Source organism: Acanthopagrus latus, chromosome 19 (genome assembly GCF_904848185.1).
Source record: "Acanthopagrus latus isolate v.2019 chromosome 19, fAcaLat1.1, whole genome shotgun sequence".
In the NCBI taxonomy this organism is placed as follows: Eukaryota; Metazoa; Chordata; class Actinopteri; order Spariformes; family Sparidae; genus Acanthopagrus; species Acanthopagrus latus.
In genome coordinates this window covers 12,040,230-12,056,739 of record NC_051057.1, presented here as the reverse complement: position 1 = coordinate 12,056,739, position 16,510 = coordinate 12,040,230, and the positions used below count along the sequence as shown (strand labels likewise).

Sequence of the window (16,510 nt, the reverse complement as noted above, 5' to 3'; positions counted from 1 at the left end):
ATCAGTAAGAATAGAAATTGTTTTTTCATAAAATTATCCAAGTGATGAAAAATTTACTTTGTTTGCCAAACAAAAACTTCATTTGACAGGGGACATATCGTTTTTTTCATCCCACCTGGTGTTGTTGGGTTTATTTGTTTTCTTCATGTCCCTGCCTATAACATGAACATGTCCCCACTGCAAGTAAGTTATTACTTGACTAGTAAAATGAAATGCATTGCATTTTAGAACTAACTTGCCCAGCCCTCCTTATTACCATTGCCTACACGTCCTACCCTGACTGCTCATCACTGATGACTCCCTCTGTGATGTGACAGCCGTTTATGCGTCTATTCAATGAGGCAGTTTGCCTTCGCAGCTGAATGCCATGAGAAACAGCTTTCTGACTCCTCCGACCGTCCTGTAATGGATAAGCCATTGCTGCCTCCAGCAGAATGGGGAGTCATTGTTATTCTATGTGGCTTGCAGAGCTGCAGCACGTGTGCTGAGAGTGTCCGAGTGGTGTGACGTGCATGCTGGGATGCACAAAACTCATGTGTGTTGGCGCTCGTGCTCTTTGCTGCAGCTCCTCCTGTTCTGGCTACACTCTAAGGGGTAAGCAGTGAGTTAAAATGCAATAATTGCTGGAGCAAAACACTTTCACTTTCATGTGGCAGTAATCTCCCAGGTAGTCCTGGTCATTCACCCTCTGCCTCAGCTACACCTGTCTGCTTGTGATAAATCACTCTCCCCCCACTCAGTTTTTTCTTTCCCCACTAACTCGACTGCTACAAGAAAACCAAAGGTGACCGAAGCAAGGACACAGTGATGTGATTTTCTCTCTATAATGCCTTTTCCCTTTGCAGTCACTCTCTCTAAATCCCAGAAGCCTGACTTGTGTGATTGTTCGCTGCAGAGCATTTTCAGTGTGCGTGAGCATATGTTTGGTGTGGTTGGACACGGGTGCCTCTGTATAAATTTTTGTGAACCTGCAAGATTACACACTTGCACACTTCCGTCTTAGATGAAAAAAAAAAGAAAAAAACCCCAACCCTTTTATCAGCGAGAGTGCCTCAGGAATTAGTAACCACTCTGGAAATGAATGTGAGTGGTTTAAAAGGACAAGACGGCAGTGTGGTCTGGACCCCCTGTGGTGAAAGCTGTCCATATATCATAAATAGAGTATTAGGTTTGTGTGCTTGGTTGTGTGTTGAGACTGAGGTAAATGTATTTATGTGCAGTTCTTTGATGTTCAGGCATCCTTAGAAAAAGTCTAATAGAGTTTACTACAGATCACAGTGCTGCAAGAAAGCCCTGTGACGAAGTTAAAGCCATTTCAATAGAATACTGTGTGACTACGTGATGAGAAAGTGGGACTTTTCGAAAGATAACTTTATTACCAGTGATGGGGATATTATTTTTTGCCTGTGTCCATTTGTTGGTGGAATTGTGAGCAGGATTACACAAAAAATACTAAACAGAATTCAACAAAACTCTTATGGAAGGTGGAGAATAGACCCCATTAACTTTCGGTTAACTCCCCTAAACATTGCAGGATTTTTTCCCTAAGTTTTTGAATTTCTCAGGGAATAACCCATGAATCCCAAAAAGAACAATCAGGTGTATTTAGTTGGCTGGTTTCTATGAGTGAATATAATTGGATGCAGCTATTGGGTTCTGTTGGGTCTTGGCAGTCTACTGGGTGCCATTCTACTTTGTTGGTTGGTTGGTTCATCATCAGGATTACAAAAAAAAAAAATAATGGATTAGATTAACTAAAAATATATAATGCAAAATAAGTGACTGCATAAGTATTCACCCCCTTCAAAGTGACTGACCTGATTCAACAGAGGACCAGCCACAATCCTTGAGCACAACCAGATTCAGTCTGCAAGGGAACTACAAAATGGCTGAAGATTGATTTCTCCAGCAAGAATAATGACCCGAAGCATACGGTGAAATCTGCACAGAAATCGTTTAAAGACAACAAGGTGAATCTCCTGGAGTGGCCAAGTCAAAGCCCAGACCTCAGTCTTGAAATCAAGACTTGTAAAGGGCTGTTGGCACCCAATCCCTGTGCAACCTGACAGAGCTTGAGCAGTTTTGCAAAGAAGAATGGGGTAATGTTGGAGTGTCCAGTCACCCGCTGACTTGGTCTTGAAGTGTTTTGCCATGGACCAGGCTGCTGTATTTAACGTGCTGGCTGTGAGAACGGGCTGACTGGGTGCCATTGTAGTTAAATAAAGCGCCTAGGCAGTTACCCTTATAACAAAGGCCGTCATCTCCTGTTTGGATGTGTATTATAGTTCTTAAAAAGCTTCTCAGACTGTCTGTGTTCAGTGTTTGCTCCTGGTGCAGCCACTGAAAACAGATCCAGGGACTATTCTATTTTTTTCCAATTGTCTCCGGACATTTACTGATTGCTTTTTGTGTCTGTGAGTACGGCATGGCGAGAGTGGCCTGCAGCAAGTTCATGTTGCCTGACATGCTCCGTGCCTTCTTGTTGACTCTATTGATTTGCCACCTGCACCGTATTATCATAAAGCCAATATGTATGTCTGTCTGCTGTGGGAGATGCATCAGGCCTGGTGGTGTGCTATCAACACTGATCCGTCAGCAAACAGAGCTACACGGACACTTCGGTTGTTTTCGTTTTGTCCGTTCTTTTTTTTTTGTCTTTTATAAGCCTCCTCTTAAAATCCTCCTCACTCATTTCTTGTATTGTGCCTTCATTATAAGTCAGTCATTTGCAAGTGTATCTCTGCTGGTTTTACTGTTAAATTGAGGCACTCGTGTGAAATGCTCTTAGCGCGGATAAAATGTGCCGCCTCCCCGCTTTTTGTCATTAGCGGTCGTTCTTGGTGCTCGAATCAAAAGTGCTGCGTGGTTGCAAATACCCTCCAGTTCTCGGGCTGCAATCAATAGCTCTTTTTTTTTCTTTCCACATTCAATACCATATTCTGCCTTCCCTCTCCCCAAATCACCTCTGACAAACGCTGCTCGCACCGGACCTGAAAATGAAGCACGGTGGTGTGTGTCACACAGCCATCAGTCACACTGCAGTGTGTTTTTATGTGTGTGTATCTGTGTGTTTGTGTGTGCGTGTGTAGTCGATGTGCCCTCTTTCTGCTGTTGCCAGAGTGTGTAACGGATTGATTTTGATGTGTGCGTGTGTGTGTGCATCAGTGTAGGTGTGTGGTGTAATGTGACAAGTGTCAAATCTGTCATGGATCCACATAGACTGTGCTTTGCCTCATCAACCCCCACACACACACACCCACTCAGACACACTCTGAGGTGCAGCAGGTGTGCTGAGGCTGCCAGTCAGGCTCCCTCAGAGTCTAATAGGGAGCTAGAGCCTTGGTCAGTACCAGAACCCGGGGCCCCCATTCTGTCAGAGCCACGGCCAAACCCCCCCCCCACCATCCCACTGTAATTGAATTGGCATCTCCCAAAAATAACTCCCTCCACTCTCTGGCTTGGTTTGGCCCTAATTATCTCCCACTGTCTGCCTTCTTCTTCTTCGTTCCTTCTTTATTTTCTCTCCCCTCTCATCACGGGGGAATTCAGTGAACGATGCTCTTCTGTAGCTCTGCGTCTTTGTTGCCACAGAAATAGCCACTCGTTCCCTGGCGGCTATCCCAGGCCTCCTCTTAATATACAGCAGCACATCCTCTCACACCCGGCATCCGAATGCCACGGCTAATATGCACCGCACAGCATACTTTGCGGTGCAGTTGGAGCTAATGTTAACACTGAATACTGAGAAAAAGGGTCACAAGCGGCTGAAGGAGATTGAGATTTTGGAGTGATTTTAAGAAGCAGGGTTTAATTTTACAAGCATAGCTGATAATGTTAGTGGACACATCATTATGCTAATTTTCAGGTTCATATTTTATTTTGGGTTGCAAATAGGGTACGTACTTTTATTGCTTAATATACAGTTTTATCCTACACTCCAGTGTTATGATGCTGTATTCCCCTCTGTTTAAACTGTCTGTCTTTAATACCCAGTCTTCTTTTATTGGTCGGCTCACACAAGCCTGAGCCAGCACCGCCAACAGCAACAGATCAGCTGCACTTAAACAATTCTTACGTGCCACATTAGCCGCTAGTGTGACTCAGTGATGTGGTGTGATGTCACAAAGTCACAGAATTAAAGGTGGGACTGCTGAGGAGGCATTTCAGGAGCTTCTGTTGGTGCGGACCTTTTACCTTTAAAGATCTCTTACATGCTAAAGAACATAATATGAGACACTGAAGGAAAGAATAAAAAAAGAAAAAATAGATCTCCTTTAAAATGTACATGTAAAGTTTTCTGTTTTAAAGCTGTATGAATGTGTTACTGCTGCCTCCCTCCATATCAAACATTCTTATGAAACATGCTGTAGCATATTTGCAGCATATTGTAGACTGCCAGTGTTCCCTCGTGGCTGCCTAACAACAGATTGACTCTCGCGTTCACTACAAACAGTTCATTCCCCCCCAACGGAGGCGCTGGTGTTAGATATGTGCTCAGTAGCTGCCGCTGTTCTCCCTCCATCTCTCTTTTCCCTTCATCGCTCGGCGTCTCTTGCCGTGGTTGACACTGAAGCAGCTTTCTTGGCGCTCCGGGTTGGATTTTCCTGTGTGAATAGAGATTATTTAGCAGGCGAAAGAACAATCTGCGCCTGTTACTGTGGCTTGTGAGGGCGACAGCTGCTAATCGGAGATGAAGGGATGAAAGGATGGAGAAGTGGTGTGATGGAGCGCCAATAGTGAGTGCTTGATGAAGTGCGTGGCGGAGGGATTAAAGGAGGTGAGCATGTGAAAGGAAATTCTGATTTGAAAATATACCTGCACCCTGAATAAATACTTCAAAATTAGCATTTGCTTCACAGGCAATGTGTTTCACGCTTCTCGAACTTTGTCAAAAAGCAGCTCTGCAGTCTTTTTTTTTGTTCCTTTCCTCTTTTGACACATGGTAATCTTGTGCACTGCTCCGTTTTCAATTTTACGAAAAACGATTACGCCCATTGCAGAGAAAGGGAATTAAATAGGTGTTCCTCTCTTTGAGTTCAGCCTGTCAGTAAAGAGTAATTGCAGGGTCAAAACAAAAATCCCAGAATGCAAAATGAGCCAATGAATTCCCTCACTTCTAAATTATCTCCGCACCTTGCTGAGTTTGCTGTAAACCGTCTCGGCACATTATTTTTTTTGCCCCTCTTTATCTCACCCTCATTTTCTCACATAGCCCCCGCGCAGGCAGGGCGTTCTGATTGGAAACGTTATCAGCGGAGCACACATTTGACTTGGATTGTTTCCCAAAGTGAGGGCCCATTATTGGCCTGTTGGATAATCGTCGGCAAGCAAAGTTGATTCAGAGAGAAGTCGCCCCGAGGCTCCGCTTCAGCTTGGGGTTCACAGAGAGGAGAGGAGATGGAATGGGGAGGGGAAGGGGAAGGGATAAAGAGGATGAGGAGTGCCAATGTATAGAGCTCAGCGGGTAACTCAGCCACCAAGCTGGAGTGTATAAGGCACAATGTTACACACTTACAGGCTCGGAGTGATGGTAGCACAGGTTTGAAAGGCATCTCAAAGTCAGAAATTCTCAGGAAGAAAGGGATGCAGGCAGCTAGATAACAGAAGAAACCAGGGAAGGGCAAAAGAAAAGGGAAAAGTTTGAGGATAAAGAGGAATTCTGTTATTGAGGTAAACCTTTGGCGCAACTGCGACTGTCAAAGTTACATCCACCGAAAGTGAAAGGGAAAGCCACTGACAGGCTGAGGTTGTTATTCTAAGTGTCTGACAGCAGTATAGATACAATTCCTGCAGAGAAAGTGCTTTTTGTTCAGGAGTAAGATCCTGTCTTGTAACCAGAAACACAAGTCTTGTTCAAAAAGAAGTTTCACTCTGAAATCTCATGAGGGAGGCTGTTATGGTTGTTGCCTCATCTCGCTTGTCGAAATCGGTTAAATAGTCGGCCATGATTAATTCTTGTTGACAGTTCCAAGCTCCAAACTCCTCTCTCTTAACTTCTACCGTCTTTTTGCTTCACCAACTCACCTTTTGCAGGATTTCAGAGAGAGACTTCTCCTTGCTTCTGTTTCTGGCCACATAAAGTGTTTTAAGTGCCTAAACCTAACCAGAGCATCGTTACAAGAGAAAAATAGTAAAAAATTGAAGCCATGCAAACATAACGTTGCGATCTACTGGACTGATTAGTATGAATCATTTACACACCAAAACCCTAATCAATGTTGGAACACTGGACTCTCCCTTTAAGTGGGAGCTTGAATAAAGGCAGGAAAGAGTTAACAGTGAGCATGACATTATCTCACAGCAGTGGTAGTCTGATAATCTGCCTGAAAGCTGTGTGTAATTGATTCTCCTCTTTCATATAGCCTTTTAATAATTGCTCTGATTTTGCTGTGAAGCTGCGGGTAAACTCGATATTAAATATGCATTTGGCCACGTCAATATTAAGATTGCCCGTATGCTTTTTAAAAAATAAAAAATAAAAAATAACGTTATTACTGTGTATATGCACTTAATGCAGGAGCCGAATGGGAGTGTGGGTGCCAACATTTTGAAAATTAAAACCGGATTATAGTAATGCAGTCGATTATGGCTGCAAGTGCGGTGAAAATCCCTGCAGATCTGATGCATCACCTGTGCGAGAGGACTGTCCCATATCGATTCATTAGTGTGATACAGTGTTGTGAATGACACGGATGACTGCATTAACTTTGTGTTATGATAATTAAGTCAACCGAATTGACTGGAAGAATTAGTAATCATGTCGTCGTTTTGTCAATTGGAGTCTCAGGCGGGACCTTACAGATCAGGAGCACTTCCTCCGCGTGCATCTGTGCCTTGATGTTCTCTATAGGAACAGCACCATCGCTCACAGGATGGTTATGTCCCCATGTGTCTTTTGTATGTGCGCATCTGTGTTTATCCACTCATGCTTACGTGCCTGCATATGTGTCTTCTTTCCTCATAGTGTTTACTCACATGCCTCTCAGCTCATCGGGCCGGAAAGCCTGCAGGCTCGATGTGATGTATGTGGAGAGATGGAGCAGGTCTTTATGTGCGCTTGGTGATGCTGCAAGAACGAGTCCCTGTGGATGTTTTCCATTCTGGGGTCCTGTCGGAGGAACTCCACGGAAAAACACAGACATATGCATACACTGCTCCCAGACATACAAAGCACAACAGCTTAGAACAGGGTTGCCTGTAATCATGTCACACACGCACACACACACACACACACACACACACAGACGGAGCAGCACCAGCATCGGTGTCCGGCTGTCACACACACAAAGGGGAATGTTCTGACATTTCTGTGACATTATGTGAGAGCTGAGTGTATCCGTATGTGAAACACCAGCAGCAGCAGAATCACCACACCACCCTGTTGTGGTCACCTTGAGCTCCTTGCACACAGCTTAAAAGAAAAGACATACTGAGTGTTAAAAAGCTGTTGTTCAATAGACGTACTGAAGATGAGGAAGAGGGAGAAGCGAGGAGAAAAGAGATAAAAGAGTGCAAGTCTGCGTTGCCTCTTTATTCATGCAGTGGATGAACAAAGCACACCAAGGCCACCACAGAAAAATGAACATGATTAATAATGTATGCTGTATAAATTAGCCACATTCCTCTGCAAAATACAAAAAAAGTTTGAGCTCACTGGTTAAAACCGAGGGGTTTCAGGGAGCCAGTAGCAGGTGGTATGAACGAATTTAAGCAGCAAGGCTCTGAATTCTGAAATATCTCAACCAGTATTTGATGGATTGCTGTGAAATTTGGTAGAAAGGTTCATCCGCCCCCTAGGGATGAAATGTAATGACTTTGGTGAGACCCTGACTTTTGAGCCCAATCCCAGCACACCCTCTGGCTCTCTACCACTGCGCCCCTGCCCTAAATTTTGCACGTTCACTGCTGAGGGTGTTGTCTGGACTTCGAACAGAGGTATTTTAGAAGCACGCTTCAAACCGAGTGCTGTGAGAAACATTAATTATGGTCTCTTTCTTTACAACAACTGTAAAACAGACGCTGGTAGTTTGCTGATGTCTGGGTGGCTGGCGTAATTTTGATGTATTTCGTATTGAGCCTTCATCAGCCAATCACATTCCCATCAGTTATGTGTTGTGTGCAAATTAGCAAATGGTAACTATGCTAAGACTACGATGGTAAAGTGGATAAATGTTACACCTGATCAGCATGTTGCTCACCGAGCCATTAGCGCGTAGACTGTAGGTCTTGTTAAAGTATTTTATGCTCCCTCCTTCTTCTTCCATGCCCAGTAATATTTAGTGAAATATGGAAAACTGATATTTATTCCCGACAGCAACAGTTCTTATCATTGCACGATGTGTAGTATCGTCTGGTTTATTAGCTTAACCCTGTGCAGGCCTACCTTTATTCGCCTTCTCTGTAATATTTCCTTATCATTCCTTCTCTTGTACTCGGTGGAAATTCGAATTGCGGTCTGAGGACATTTTCTCACTTTCTCTCCCTTTGCTCACCATGAAAAACATTAAAGTATAAAGACCACAGGCGTGCTGTAATTATTTACCGGCTGCTGAAGGGAAACAGTGTCTCTTCACTGCCAACTGCCTTTGAGCTTTCGTATAGTTAATGAAGCCTTTGAAAACATGGCTTTGTGTTTATGCTGATGAATGCATTTGTGGATGTACTACACTCGAAGTTGTCGCGACACACCCTCTTGGACAGGCTTCTCTGTCAAACGTTCCTCAGCTTATGGGGACAAAAAACAAGATGCTGATACATGAATTCAAATTACTGTTGCTGTCATGAAGAGTGTGAAGCTCTGAAACCACACTCTGTTTCGAGCGAGGAACCCTCGATTTCACAGACCCCACTGGTCAGGGAATATTACCTTGTTGGCTGAATCTCAGCTCAAAACTCTGTTCTGTTGTCAGAGATATACTTACACTGATTTTCTGGAGTCGGGCAGAGCGGCTATTTGTCAAACGTCTCACGGCTGAGAGTGCTGCTTGTACTGTGCAGCCTGAAAAAAGATCTGAATGGGTACCCTTTTGGGGGTTATTCAAATTCTTATTCATTTGTCACTTTACAATATTTTAAAGTGACAAATGTATACCAGTATTTCCTTGTAGATGAGAGGAATGGCCCCCCCCTCGAGCGACAAGCAATATGATTTCATCGTAGCTCACCAGCCTCCCTATACCTGCTCCTTAATCAACACCTTGCCCACAATCCCAACAGCTGAACACCTTGGAATTTATGAGCACCGTGCCAGTCTGCCACTGCATTGCAGTGGAGAAAGATGGGTGAGATTGCCTGTAGCGGTTCCCTCCGCTCTCACTTGGAGTTGGCTTTCAAGTTGGGTGAAGTGTGGAGCTCCGTTTCACCCAGTCGGGGTCCAAATGGAAATTTTGCGCTTCGATTGAGACAAAACACGTTCCCGTTCTCATTGCTTGTTTCACCTCGGAGCGGATAAGAATTCCTCCAGCTTTAATGTGTCATGTCAGGCCAAAAAACAGCAGGAGAGAATGTACAGACTTCAGCTGACTGCACACAAGCATGCACAAATACATACATTTAAACACATTTCCTGTAGACTTACTTACCTTAACTATAACCATACCCACTACTTGCTATGCCGTGACCCAAACCTTAAACCAAGTCTTTACTTGAAAATGTCATGATTTATATTATAGTCTTGCTCTTTGTCCCCATAAGCAAACGTGAGTCCCCACAATATATTGACTGATTTGCATCCCCACAACGTAATACACACACTCACACAGAGATCTACACAGAAACAGGAAATCAACATATTCACAGTAGAAATTACCCACTTTCAATTAAAAGCGCCTTAAGCGCTCGCGAAAGCCTTCGATCAATTCACAATTACCTTGTGAGCTTAGCTACTGTACTCTAGAAAATGCACATCAACAGTGATCAATAAAAACACACACAAACACACACACACACTCAATACACACACACACACACACACACACACACACACACACGCTTCTTTCAGCCAGGTGTGCTCCCACTTGTCTCCGCTCCGGGGCTGTATAATTTACTGGTGTGACGGTGAACGGTGAACGCCTGTGTTGTTGGTCACCAGTGCAGCAGGCGGATCAAAGCGCTGAACAGACTCTCTAGTATATTGTTTGCTCGCTCTCTCAAGGATACTCTCCTCGGCTATGCTAACGCTGGGTTCAACAATACTCCAGCATGGCCGCCTCGCTTCTCCTCTTTAATTGTCTTGTGTGGCTCTACAAATGAAAGCATAATCCTGTCATGCTGGAAAAAGCCCATGCGCGGTGAAGAAACCCTCCTAACAGCACCCTGTGTGGCGTTAAACATGGCTCGATTTACGCCATTTCAGATTTATAATAGCCCCTCACCACTCGCTCAGTGATAACGACCCCATGCATGGAGGTGGATGGCACTGCTCTGCAAGGTGTGCTCTGTAATGCCTTCAGAAATGTTTCATTTAAAGATGCTAGTAAAATTAACTGATATGATTGTTATTCCGATGCGCATTCAATTCTTTGATTACAAATTCAAATCACATCCCTCAAAATATATAAATACATTTTTAAAGCTTTGTGGTCCGAGGCATTATGAATTATGTACATGCCTCTGTTTTTATGTGCACCCTTTTCTCACACCCAACGCGTCGAATACAGCAACCTGGTCAATGGACCTACACGTCTGAGATTCTCTCTAGAGTCACGTCACCTCTAGTGCAGCAGTGTAACGGGCGAGAAAAGTCGGAGTCAGGCTAACTGTGGCCTAACCACAGCCGTTTGATAACAGTCCAAAAGACACGTCATAATGTGTACCCTGTTTGTCGGCTAGGTTTGAACTAACAATCTTACCTGGGATTGCATATTGCTAACTTGGCTCTTCACCTGAACAAAGCTCTCTCTGTCCTTCTATAGTTCTCCTCTGTAAAAAAATAGTCTCGAAGTGAAGATGGCTTGTTTCTCACTGGAAATGACCCACCGGAATCATATATTCCATCCTCACGCCATATATTTTATGAGTTTGGACAGACATGGATGCAAACTGCGACTTGACTCCAGGGTGGAGGCACAGGACTGAGAGGCAACACAGTCATAATGTGTCTCCTCGCTTCTGCTGTCAACTCACTGATGAATACTGTCATGCTTTTACATCTTCGGAGATGCTTCCAGTGCCTCAGGAAATGAGCATGGAAATGTTCTGCTTTTGTGAGGAATCACGAAAATCGGATTTGTGTTTTAAGTAGCATGGACGTGAGCGACCAGAGAGCTGACTGGGTCTGTATGACCACCCAACAAATTAACATAAAAATAGAATCTAAAGAGTGTTTACTTTGCACCTTAGTTGATACATCACATTGTTTCTCTGTTGTGTGTTGGTCAGCAGTGCATCACTTCTGAGAGGTGTAACTCTTAAGCACCGCACTGAGCAGGAAAACAGCTGCTGAGAGGGTGATACATCATTTAAAAAAACAAACAAAAAAAAACTGCAATTGTTTCCTGGCCCGGCCGCCTCTGGTCCTGTTGTTATGTTGATTAAAAATCTGCCCATAACATTCATTCAACTTCTAGCTTTGGCCCCACTCTGTCTGATTGTCAGCCGAAGGAGAGGAACGGGAAAAGAAAGGAAGCGGGAGAAATGAGGGGACTCTACAAAAAAAAAAATAACTATGTTAATGGATCGCTAGCAGGAGGAGCGAGTGAGAAAAGAGAAGCGGGGCAGACTTTGATGGGAGATGAGAGATGAGAGAGAAACGAGTTAATAGATCTTCAGCGCGAATAATGTTTGCCAGTAGTGACAGGCTGTCAGGGATACACCGCATATCATTAAACCCACATCTGCTGCCCTGATTTTAAATTACAAAATGTATTCAGCTGCGCGCCCTCTGTTCCCCCTCGTGCACCCACTGTACCCTCGGCACCGAGGCCGCGCTCTATTAGCATAATCAATCGCTTTTAATTCAAGAGTTCGCTCTCTTGGAAACTTTCCGAAGAACTTTTGTTGGTCGTACTTTGTCGACGGCTAAAGCAATAGATCATTTTGACATTTCGAGTAATTAAGTGCCTGATAAACATATTAAACTCCCACTCAACAGATTGTACTTTGCATGTGCACACCTGATGTTGCGTTGACCGGCCTCTCTTTGTCTGCAGCTAACCTTGCACTTTATTCTTGTCAAACGTTGAGCAGAAGACTGGCTTTGATCCATAGTTAGTCACAATTTTTCATCGTCCTCAGTCTCCCTCTTTTGACTGAACTGCAGACATTAATAACCCAATACGTGCGACATGAGAGTTCCACTGAAATAAAAGTTCAATTTCCTCGTTTCAAACCTGTGAAATTGCATGCCTAGCCCACAAGAGCACAGATATTGATTAGGTGTTGCCCTGGTTTAAAGGTAGCTTGTTAGTCAAAGACGAGGCAAATTATGACACCTTGGGGCCTGCGAAAGGAATCTCAGTGACAGAATGATGTGATGGATTAATCCAGGAAATAATGAGTGGATTAATTCATTAATTACCAAACTTCTTTTAACAGAATTACAATGCGTGCAATAAAACGGGCAGCATTTAATTGAACGACCGACCTTGTTGAATAAATTTTAAAAAATTATGGGCTTGCTTTGGCAGTGTGAATGCTAATGAGATTAACTTCAGTATGAAATCAAATATGAATCGCTGCATGAAAGGTGCTGCAACATGTGTGTCTTTGTGTATGTGTGTGTGTGTGTGAGAGAGAGAGAGAGAGAGAGAGAGAGATATTCTGCTTCTGCTTTCCCCTTTAGAAGAAAACTGTCCATGTCCATATCTACTCAGTAGTTTACTGTCAGTGAACAGTACATTTACTTTTAGACTGATGCTGCTGTAGTTCACACATCATTTAGGAATTAGTTGTCATGCAGTAGAAACTAATTTGCTTCAATTGTGGGAACTTTGGACACCACATATATTGTAAACACAAACAGGCAGGAAATGTATGTTAGCAGGGAGCGATTTCAGGTATACAAGTCACTTTCTGACTGCCTAAACAAACAAGAATGTCCTCTTGTGTATATGAAGGTACCCGTTTTGTGGAGTGTTTGATTATATTACATGGTCTTCATCACAGGATGGAGTTCGTACAGTCCTCACTAAATTGATTATTCCACGTACCCTTTCATAACTTCACTTTCACCTCTCTTGGTGGTGTCATCGAACTGTACTCAGTTCCCTTTTTCATCTGTTCGTTGGACAAGAAAAACTGTATCCAGCCTGTAGCGACTGCAACTTTTTTTTTTATCAGCAAGTCTGAAATCTTCCTCCTGCTAGCTGGTCGCAGCTATTGCAAATTCACTCCATGTTGGCTTCAACGCTGCAGGTTTAAAGTTAAATCCTCACCAGCCTCGTGGCAAGATCCATGGAGTAGCTCACCCTCGCATTTAATAGCATTTTTGCAGTCGTAATGAAAAGATGCCTTTGAGTGCTTCAGCGTCATTATCTGCATCCGTCTTAGTCTGTCTGTAAAATTTAGTAGTTTCGCTCTAAGTGCTTGTTGACATTACATATATCTGCCATTCAGAAGGGCACTCTGCTAATAAAGAGTGACTCCTGTTTGTCCTCATGAGCTAATTGTACCTCAGTGGCACCTGGATGACCCCCGTGTCTCTACAGTCACGGCTGCTAGATGAGCACAGGTTCTCATGTCTCATTAACTGAGATGTGAGGTAATGCGACGGGACGCCAAGCATGATGACCCTCCCCGCTTCCCCATACACACATCCCCCACCTCCACCCTCCACCCACCCTCGTCCTTGGATATATGTGTACATTCGCCCACTCATTTAATTAAACGGCCGGAGCTAGCCATCCTACCCGGGCTGTTCATTAAACCACAGGCACAGAGAGGCAAAATGGAACCTGATCTTAATCAGAACTGAAGGAAATGATTCCCAGGCAACGTCTCCTTCACATTATCGCGTTATATCAACGTGTGCCGCCGATATTTGTCTTGTTGTTTTGGCTCTGTTGTGCATATATGTTTGTTGAAGCAGATGCTTCAGCTCAGACGTGAAGAGGCTCTTTCATGTTGCTCGGAGGTTTGTTTAAATTGCTTTAATTTGATTGGGGGGCCAACATCTCCCCGCAGCTGTGACCTTGTGCACGCAGAATATAAAACCTCCGTTTGATCGTCCTGATGAACAACTGTGCGCGCGTCAGCATCCACATGCCAAGCACTGCCCTTCAACCACACCCCCCCCCACACAACCACCCCACATTCTCAACTCATTCTCACATGACACCGTATATGAAATGGTTTGTTCGTCTTGTTAATATGCTGTGTCTAATGATGCATATGAAAAGCAATCAGTGCGGCGGCAGACGATCTGCTTGAGGAGCGGCGTTAATAACTTAGGGAAGCAGGAGATTGCAATGCCCCCGCTGGCTCCGCAGACACACATGCGGTCCACATACTACACACAGGAAATTCACATTCTGCTGCATTCAGCACTCGCTTTCTGATAAACATTTCATTTTCCAAGTGTGACGCAGTGGTTCGGTTTAGTCGTATCTTTTGTGCATGTGTGGGTGTGTCCGTGCGTGTTGATGCTCAAAGCTTTTTATGAGGTTTGAAAGATGAAGCTGAAGGGCCTCTCTTGTCAGGGGTTTGCCTTGCGCTGTGTACTTGGGAGACGCAGAGGGGAGAAAATTGGCTTCGATCTGTGGTTAGTCAAATTTTTTCACCGTCCTCGTACTTCTGTGTTTGTCCAACATGCAGATGTTAATGTCCACATACTTGATTCTGGACTGGCTGATTGGAATGAAAGTTTTGAACCTGTGCAGCAGCACAACAACACAACTGTTATGAAAACAACTGATAGTTTCTGGAATGTTAAACAATCTCGTTTTACAGCTTTTACAACGTGAGGATTTGGCAACCAACGTCAACGATGCTATATTGTGGAAGATGGCCATCTCTTGAATTCATATTTTTATACACATAACACCAGAGTAACTGCTGGCTAATGCTAACTATGCTATGTATATTATTAACACAATCTTTTTTAAATATTCTGATTATTGTCAATATTATAAAACTGTGACCCCACTAGGCTTCCATCTTATTTATTCCATGCGATGCTCCTTAGACACTGAGTGACATCACTGTAGGCAGTTTATCTGTTTACGTGCAGCATCCTCTGGAGCCACAAAAGTCTTTATACTTCATTTTCACATATGCAGTTGCACTCCCCAAGACCTGTGGACACACTTAAATGTGTAACAGTGACCATAACAGTTACCCTTTTAATACAGGAATGTCTCATGCAAAAATAGCCTAGCATTCTCAGTTTACAGCTTTTACAGGGTGCGCATGTTCCTGCTCTCTGTGTTGTGTTAATCCCAAATACTTGTTTTCTTGCCACAGAGGAGATTTTTTTTGTGTCTGTGTTTTGCGTGTATCTTAGCATACATGGCGTCTGGCTGAGTGAAATCAGTGTGCACTGTAACCTGGCTGTGCGTAGCGTGTAGGAGAGCATTTTAAATAATTCACTCACTGGATGTGAACGCACTTTTTACACCTTCCCGGCAGCAACAGCTCGATCTCTGCACCTCTTGCCTCCATTTGCGTCTAATGACACCTGATGGGTGATGGCATGAACGCGGCGTAACGTGTTACTCAACCTCTCCTCCTTCTTGTTGTTGCGCGTTGCTTTTAAATATCATCGACACGGGGGCAATATGTAGTGATGATAAAAGGTTTATGATATAAATGCAACACATTCCATAATTTATTGTAGCCTCTGCTCATGGTGCAGTGCTCACTCAGCACAAATCCTACAGAGGGAAAACCCATGTGCATAATTTATAGTGAAGGCAAAGCTGCTTTACTGGTTAAAACGCAGATTAACAATTTATATTATCAGTCGCTGAAATTCAAAACTTGATATGTTAAAGAGGTCATTTTGTTGAAGAAAACTACAAACTTGGAGCTATTTATCTTTCCCATGACTGAACAAACAGGCTGCTCTCAGAGGAAAATAAGGGTCCCAGGTGGCAGGGTCCGCCATGTATAAACAAAGTAAAACATTTTGAAATTCTGTCGTCCTTTAAGGTCAGTTGATCCAGTTTACTCAGTCATGAAACAAAGAAAGTTTACATTTAGTTTGTTTATTCAGTCAAACAAGGTCTTTCTCTTGCCCAGAACTACATAGCACACCATTTAAATGTGCTGCAGCAGGCAAAATGTGTAGACATGCACACAAACATGGGGCACAATCAGTCGTATGCAGCGGTTGGAATGCCAGTGTCCAGCTGTGGCTGTGGATTTTATGGGATTTTTTTTTTTTTTTAACCAGCTCTGGTCAAGTATTTCAGTCTATAATCCTAATAGCTCATTAGTCTGAACAATTCTCCCAGGCGTTAAGATTAGACGGACCGTGCTCCTCTTAGCTGCTCTGTCACTGCTGTACTCTCAAACTGTAATTCTTTGACAGGAATCCGAGCAGCTCTCCAGCACGGTACAACAGCGGAGGCTC

At 43.7% G+C, this 16,510-nt stretch overlaps 1 protein-coding gene across 4 annotated transcripts in view; it reads left to right on the top strand.

The window, feature by feature from the left end:
• The window catches only part of LOC119008984 (myosin VIIA and Rab interacting protein), a 128,815-nt gene that overhangs the window by 47,175 nt on the left and 65,130 nt on the right, over window positions 1-16,510 (top strand). The window lies entirely within an intron of this gene.